Below are 9,547 nucleotides of genomic sequence, written 5' to 3'. Positions count from 1 at the left end.
TTGAAAATTTTATGTTTACTTTTGTCTTTCTTTAATTTAAAACTGTGATAAGTCATTTTCATGCCTCTCTTTGTCAAAACCATCAGTATCTAAGGACCAAAATGGAAATAAGAGATTAAGTTCTCTTTCTTGTGTTATCCTTGGTATGATGTTTTTGATATGGTGCATTTCTTTACATTGATATTTGTTTTTATTGTTTTATCATGTATTGGATATGTTTTTACCATGTTATTTACTGAATACTGAAATAAATCTATCTATCTAACCTGTTCGTTTAAAGTATATAAACTGCATAAAACATACATAAAGTGATTTTTATTAAATCCGGCATCATCTATTAGACATTAACAAACAACAAAAAATCTTTATTTTTCTTTAAAAAATGTAAAGGGAAATATCCATTTGTGTTTACCGACTACATTTCCCAAAGGATTTTCGCCAAACATTCAAAGAAAAATTGTTGTAACCACCTCATTTTGACCGAATCATAATCACTTGGTTTTTTATTCCTCAGATAATAATGTATAGGGAAGATTTCATTCATTTCTTAAGAAATTCTAACCCATTTTGCAGAGGACTATTGTCATGACAGGACTTCAAAAAACAATGTTTTACCAACAACATAATGATAAACAAATACCAAGACTTGTAACTCGGTTCCTTGTTAAAACTTGCATGCAATGCATCAGTTTTTCTTTAGCAGTTCTATTTACAAATTCCGGTTACATTATTTACAGCATCATTTACATTTAGTATCTGATGAACAGAACTCCCAAAATCAGTCCAATAACAACAACACCAAAACGGTTTAGAGTAATAGTCTTAAGAACAGTTCCGATGTTACTTATGGTAAATCCGCTCATTCTATGCAGTCCTGAGTCTTCGATGCAAATTCTAGCGCGAATTCCATCAAAGCTGTTGCTTCTGATTATATAGAATTCCCCGTGGAACAGAAAACGCTGCGTTGTGTAACTGAAAAGTACATACTCGTCCTCACTTAGAATGAATTCATGCTCTTTTAATTCAACCTGTTCGCAGACATACATTTTTGTTATGGTAAGTTTCAGGGTTTTTTCCATTTAATGCATTTAAGTATATCAAATTATAACGTTGTTTGATACTATTTACCGTATTGTTCTTAAATAAGGACATTCCTTTGTTATTAGACCGCAATGATGCTGTTGTAACTGTTGCAAAACTAGATTTGAGTACAATGGTCTCATTGCCTACATCTACTAACCATTTTTGCTTGACAGTGCTTTTTATGTACTTGACAAAACTGCTTGGATTTATTCTTTGGAAATGTGTACCAATAAGCACAATAAAGTTATCTGAGATATGATCAATTTCCGTTTCTTTATAGAATATATTGAAAATCAACCAGTCCTGTCCCCAAGGTGATTCTAACGGAGGCAAATTTAATGTTCTTACACCTGGAGGGACTTTAAACATATCAGTTACATTTATTGGTCTATCTGCAGTTAAATTGATGTACACAGCATAATACTGATTGAACCATAATTCAGTTGGATATGTACATATTCCTTTCTTATTTCTGAGCTGTCCCGTTGGGCAAAACACTTTCCGGCATATGCTTGCCTGAAAAATAATATGCGTCATATGATAGGTAAATAACGCTTATATTTAATTTAATAAAATAGACATTAATAAATTGATTATATATGTATGTTTTTTCACATCCTTTGTGAATATTTTAAAACGATGTCCATCAAATCTTGCACTGTCTTCTTGGTTAACCGTAGAACATATACGTAAATGAAACATTGTGCACGTAAATATATAATTATCTCTAAATTTCAACAGTATCTTAAAAATGTTCAAACAAGATATATTTACTGCAGTTATCTCTAACATTTTTTATGACATATATACTTATTTCATGAAATGCTTGAAATAAAAACTTACGACTTTCAGCGAACATGCCGATGGTACCTTCGGTGCTTCTTGGATAAGGTTTATGTCATTCTTTTCAGCTATGTAATCATTATTTAAAATTGCGACAAATCCTTTTGTTGTTATACCTCTTATGCTGACGTCAGATTTTCGGCATTCTAAACGATGACTGAAATATTCAGCATTACATATATGACAAAAAACATTGGCATACATTTTCATAAGTTGATATGGGGACACAAGTCCACTTGTGCATAATGATATAATATCACTCTTCGAAAGATTTGTCCCTTTAGGTATCTGAAATTCCGAAGAGACGGGACATGTGTCAATGAGAGGCGAGTAGCATTTTGCTGATTCTATGTCATCAAGGTTGCCTGGGTACATAAAGTTTATAACACAACTTTCAGGAAACATGGTTGACTCAAGTCCCATCGTTGCAGCAAAAACGTCTTCCGAGTCACAAACGATTACGGCGTCCCAAAGAACACCGTCGGTCATTCCGTCGGCATGAGCACATTCTTTATTTTTATAAATTTGTTTAGTAGTTGCCGATGAAAATGGATAGATACTTCCCCAAGGAGCCATATTTATTTCCCCACAAGAATTGTTCGATAACCCATTTGAACTACGTAGAAAAGGGTTACCGATGGAAGAAATCATAGAATATGACTGGTACTGGATTCTGTAATTCTCTTGTGGTTGTGGCGACATGGGATAAAGGCATGATCGTTCATAATGAACTTCTTGATCTTCGTTTTTAGTGACAGGTTCCGACGACAATGTTTTAGGAAAACAACAGTCACCGTTTACGGTACAATCAGCTTCACAGGAACATTCTGGAAATATCGATATGACCAAATAATAATTATATTTCACGCTCTGTTGGTAGCTATTGTCAATATATCTTCGCATGACATGACTCTCAAATGTCAACGGGGTAACATCAATGACAATCAAAAACATGCAGCCAGAAAGACCTTTCTGAGAGATTTTTAGGCAAGTTGTGTAATTTCTAGAATCTTAAAAAGCGCGTGAAAGCGGACAATAATTGCACGAGAAAAAATAATGAAAACATTTATTCGGACATACTTCTCGGTATGCTTACAAATGGGTGTTGTTTTTTTGTAAAAGTGTTCTTATATTTTTAGATAACTTTATAATTAAGTAGACCAATTGGTCCCTGAACTGTTTAAACATCTAAGAGTTGTACCTAACTTCATTGACTTACCAACACAACATGAATTCTCCGCAGTTGAGTCTGACTCGTTAGTCGAGCAGATGTTTACACCGGGACAAAACTCCTGCATGATATTTGGTAGGCGTTTCATAACTGGAGAGTCTTCGTAAGATTGATCGCGCCCCTCACATAAACAAGCAAATATCATCACTAATCTAAACATACCTACAGAACAAAAATATAAAGACAAATAAATTTAAAAGTTGTTGAAGTGACGATAAATAACAATTAAGAATGAAGTAAAGCAATGGTTTTGATGATGCCATGATTATATTAAACGTACGAAACGGAAACGTTTAAGAATGGCACATTATTACTCAACATAATATACTCATATCAAAAACAGCTACGTGTCACTCGTAAAGTTCTAAACAAAAAACACCTTATTAAGAGTTCTTACAAAGTCTTAATTATCAGTAAAAGATCTTTTGTATGAGAAATAAAAGCTTAATTAGGAATATATTTCTCATAATTAGAATTTTGAAACTCTTAATAAGGAGTAAGAAAGTAATAATTAGGCCTTTATTTTGCTTATTATTATAAGTAGCAAAGTCCTTATAATGATGTTATAAACCCTTATTGGGTAAAATGATCCTAATTACGGTTAAACAAATAGTAATAAAGAGGTATTTTTTTTTATAGAGCATTGATATTTGGCGCCAGGTCGCGACCGCATTTAAATGTAAAAAGAAATATAGCCTCTGTATCAACAAAGTCTTATAGCACTGGCTTTAGGATCCTCTTGCATAATGGCTTTTGTTATAATTTATTTAAACAATAATGAATATCAAACACAAGGAAGTAACTTTACCTGAATATATTTTGAATGAGTAATAACAATTGGTATCAGAACAGCTTCCTGCTTTTATTGTTGTTTTTTTTTTGGGGGGGGGGGGAATTTTAATCTGATTGAAATCAGAAACAATTTCTGGTGATTTTTCACACAGCCAACGTCGAGCATTCATTATTCTGAAAGCCATGTTGTTTCTAATTTTAACCCTATGGGAATCAATACTGAGTAGGTAATTTTAACGATTTTTTGAGAACGACCATGGCATGTAAACTGGTAAAATAAGCTTGTCCGTTAAAGTTTTTAAAAAATTACTTCAAACATTTTTTTATTTCTAACACAAATAAACAATTCGTTTAACGTTTACGGATAACGGTATTTTGATACTTCTGCTAATGCCTTATTAAGTCTGTACATGACGGGTAAGAAAAGGTGCAACATCCTTCAAGCCTCCTAATACCAGCTTGAGCCTTACTCAATTCTTAAAAGATTATAGTGCTGGACTCATTGATCTCGAAGGAAACAGAAGTGTAACAACACTGAAGTTAAGTACGGGGCAACATTTTACGGCTGCCACACAGAACTTGACACTTGCTGTTGTGATGTATCAATATCTGGTAAAAAGTTGATCCATCGGAAGCATAAAAACAGCAAATTACATACAAATTACTGACTCGGTTCAATTGAGTCAACATATGAGGGATCATGAAGTCGGTTTGATTGCATGGCTAAACATATCTTTCCTGGAAAATCCGAATCAAAAAGAAGGCGAATTATATACGGTCCTCATAATAGCTACATAAAAGAAATAGGTAAATCTGAACTTCAGTCAGATAGGGGGAACTTTGTACGTCTTAGTTTAATGTTATAATGACATAATGAAATATTTTATGTATTTAAAGTATCAAAATGCAAGAAACGTTATATAAGTCTAACATTGTTATCCTGTATGTATAGTGCAGTACAGAATAAAGCCATTTGTAAATAAATTTGTATCGTATTTATCGTTTCAATTACACCGATTTTAAAATCGTGTATTTAGAAAAGTATTTATATTATGGTGGCTGATTTGTGCCATGTCGTATTTTTGCTTAACAAACTTGTTTGGGCGCCAAACATGTTCTCCAAAATTCGACAAAGTAACCACTTTAGATATCACACTGAGAATCGTTAAACACCAAAAGCATTTAAAGAAGGATTTTACTAGTCGGACAAAGGTCAATATTTCGGATGTTTGGTTGTTACTAAGTTCGGGTTTTAGTTGTTAAACTGGTTTCGTTCTCATATCATTATTAAATGTAAATAAACATATTCTCTCACTTATCATCTCGGAGGGTATTGAAAAATCGAAAACCTAAATTTTAAACAAAGAGATAGAGAATAAAGGTCAAACAGATCAAACAAATTTCATGAACAAAGACGACCGACAGAAGTATTAGAATTCCAAAATACATATTGACACCAAAAAGGCTGGAAAAAGATGAACAAGGCAAGGTAAAAGTCAACAGGACGCAGCCCTCGACACACCCAAGCTACCACAGCAGGGCACCCAGAAGGTACCAAACAAAAATTGGGGATGGACAATAGGGCGGCGAAGGGAGCAAAAGAACAAGTTAAGTGTGAAATAATTAAAACTAAAACGGGCTTATATAGGTATTGAAGGTACAAGGGCCTAAGGGTGAAAAAAGGGTGGGTCTAAAATGGGAGAAAAGGAAGGGGGTCAAAATACTTACCGTTAACGACAATTAAATAAGTTTGACATCACAAAACATGCAAAAATTCAAAACAAGTAACCATACAGACATGAGAAACATGTGAAGTAACACAGAGGGGTACTTCTACTCTAAAGGTTTTTTTATTAAATTGATGAGGATATGTGTCTTTGTTTATGTGGTATTCTTTAACAATTATTCGGTTTCTAAAAATTTGAAGCTACTCAAGAAACGGTACAGAACTGACAAAAAATTAAAGGATATTCCGTTAAATATCAAAATACTGGTCGATACATAATATCTATTTGTCGTGAACACCTTATGTATGTTCATGTATGTGGTCATGTCGTTCTCATAAATATGTTTTATTACAACAGCATAATAGATACGATACTTTGATTTGATATTCCTTTCCAATTAGTGTTCTTATCAATAGATATTGAAATCATGATGAATTAGTTTGATCAGTAACATATTCATCATGATAAATTTAAAATCTATCTAATAATAGCGTGGTATATTTTTAAATCAGTATTTAAATCAATAAATACATACGAACGAACGCACGTACGTACGTACGTACATTCATTCATACATACATACATACATACATACATACATACATACATACATACATACATACATACATACATACATACAAACCTGCCTGCCTGCATGCCTGCCTGCCTGCCTGCCTACCTACCTACCTACCTACTTACCTACCTAAATAAAAAAATAAATTAATAAATTTACAAGTAAATAAATAAATGAATACAAGTATTTAACGAAATTATCTCGATAGTACTAATCCTATCTTCATCGAGGCTTACAAATAAATTTATTAAACAGTTACTTAAAACCGCAATAGCCTTTGCAAAGAGGTTGGCACCAGACCAAATTCCGAATACTTGTTGCGAAGTCGTTTAACAACCACATTCCAATCTTGTTTTCTTACAACTTAAAGGATAAAAAGACTACATTTTAGCAAAAATAAAAAAAAGAAACAAACAAACAACAAAAATGATTTACACAGCACGCGAAATGTTTATAATTGACTTGCAAAATGTATGGCTGACATCCGTATATGATATATATCTTACATGTCATTTTACTCATTCAATAATGTCGGTATTAGTCAGTAGTAAATATTTCTGAAAATAATTATATTGAATTTATATGTAAAAATATATATTTATAATGAATAATCATTGAAAAAAGAATGAATTGCTTTACTAAGGGCGGCACCGTTTTATAAGATAGCGAACCCCTTAGTAAGAGGAAGGCGTTTGTAGTGATTGCATCTTTGTCTGTCAATCATTCATATACATAAAAATGGATGGTGAAAAAAGAAAAAAAGAATAAACACATGACGTTAATGAAGCCTATTATAAATACGTGACCTTTCTTTTAAGAAATAAGATACTTGTCTACCATTTGATACTCCAATTAGTTCATTATAAGTAAGAATAGAAAAAAACGCACTGGCAACCTTGGTGATTCGAGCTTGAAGAACTTTGCATTTTTGGTAGATGGAGCTCTTCATTGTGACGAATCTGCTGAAAAAAACTGGTTAAATATCTGATCCCATTTACTTCATTTTACATCTGTTTCCCTGAACATTATCTTACACATCATAATAATAACACAAAAAAATTATAACAAGTTAATATGTCATAAATCATAAATGTTTTTGCAATGAAAATGTTCTTATTTATTAACCAAATAAAAGTGTGTTTTTTTGTTTGTTTGTTTGTTTGTTTGAGAAATTTAAAAATTTAAAACTTGCAGGACGTACCATAGATATTCAGCCACAATAGAACAATGCTTTCATCAAACATATACATTGACTTACCAGATTCTTGAGGGGAAGTTGTTGCATTTTAACAAAGTTGACTGATCATCGCGGCGGTTATTTATACAAATAGCGTAACTGAAACATATATATCCCTAATGTCTGAAAATTCCGTTTGTGATTTCTTCAGTATATAATGTTTTTTTTGTATCATACTATGAAAATTGTAATTATGACAAAATTATGAAAAAGAGTTTGAATTTTGACTAGTATATAGTAAAAATAAACATTACTAGAATGTTTGATAAACACAAACTTGTTTATGTCAGATATAGAGATTTACTTTATTCAGTATTTTATTCAATAAATTGAGATAGAGAGACCGATCGTATGACAATATACTTCTAAACTACATTAACGTATACACTGTATTTTAGTACTGATATAGAGGATATTGAATGAGTGTAGTTTAATACTACATTTCTTGAACGAGTTGAATAAAATCATATTATGCGAGCCTCTGGCAAGCATAATATAGTTTTATTCAACGAGTTCAATAAATTTAGTTTTGAATCTACATGAATGTAATATTCTTTTAATCGCAGTAAACTGGATAAATGAATATTTTTTCAATGACGCGCCTATAGTGTAACGCTAACATTAGCGCGCTTTAACGTTATGTTTATATATAGCGCAAATGACGTCACGTCAAAGTGTTATTACACTAGTTTAATATCGTTTTTATTAAATGGCTTTATTACACTCCTGCGCCGCGGTTTATGTGATAAATCAATATATGCTGTTATTAATTAGTCAAACATATGAAAAGTCATTATAGATTGAATTAAAGTACTACCGTGCATAGCTGTCCTGAAACATTTTTACTTTCTTGTAATATCTCCTGCAAGGGGTGTCCACAATTTGATATTTAATAAACTGCTATTGCATTGATAACAGCTGGGTTAAACGTCTATTTAACACCTGTTTAAAGTATTGATACAATGAATTGACCATGAAGGCCGTAGACAAAGACGTCCATTTTACGCATCAAAACGACTATTTTGCACCCTTCTACGTGCATGCTTTTCGCTTGACAACTTATCTATGAATTGCAGGTTTCATAACCTCTTATCCCCTTTCAAAAATCATTTTTGTTTAGTTCCGTCCATTCTTGTTTAGGGCACACGCTTTCTGTTACTAGGGGACCATACGCCGCTTTTCAAGGAATGGCGCCTAGTTTCACATTTAATGTTCGATGTTAAACGCCGTATATACACATCTGCGAATGTTTCAAAATTCAAAATTTCACTATTTTTATGGTAAAATGTCGAATTCTGCTTAAGCTAATGCTAGGTACGTGGATGGTACATTGCACTTGACGTACGTACCGTCCATGAACAGGCTCAATCAAACTCCCCGTCTACTCAATGTTTACCGTTTGTTACTCTTACCACGCTGAATATCCTAAAAACTTAAAACTGCAAACCATCATATCATTTTTTTTGGTACATACTCCATCATTGAGCACAGGTTTAAAACATTGTATTTGGACATTTAATATTCAATCTTACATCAAATGTTCTTTAGCAACATTATGAAATGAATTCAAGCAACCCAGCTTATTAGACTTAAGATACTCCATAGTATTTAGCGACATAATACTGCATTTTATTTAAATTCAGTGCCTTACATATCTATTATGATAAATAAAAATACTGATTTTACTGGGTATTTTAGGTTACACATTGGGTATATATCTAAGCCAATAGACAGTCACATTTGTCAAAGTATGTAAATAGAAAAGAACAATTTAAAGGGTTTTTTTCATGTCGAATACATAACACTGAAATAAATTCTAATCAATTTTCAAGTCAAAGGTATCTTCGTAAAAGGATTTTCTTATCATTGTATGCTTCATGTTGTAAAGATACAATAATGTATCAGTGTTAGTGATTTTTTTAATTATTTTAATGGAACCTGAATTATGTGTTAGAACATCAATTAATACGTAAGTTTTTTGGCAAAATATTTGCAATGATAGCCAAATAAGTCTTACTGGACATGTCAACTGCAAACTTAGGATGCATTTTAACAAAAGG

Source organism: Ruditapes philippinarum, unplaced genomic scaffold (assembly GCF_026571515.1).
Source record: "Ruditapes philippinarum isolate M1 unplaced genomic scaffold, ASM2657151v2 ctg1291_1_1_1_1, whole genome shotgun sequence".
In the NCBI taxonomy this organism is placed as follows: domain Eukaryota; kingdom Metazoa; phylum Mollusca; class Bivalvia; order Venerida; family Veneridae; genus Ruditapes; species Ruditapes philippinarum.
The sequence above is the reverse complement of the archived record's forward strand: the minus strand, read 5'-3'. Positions refer to the sequence as shown.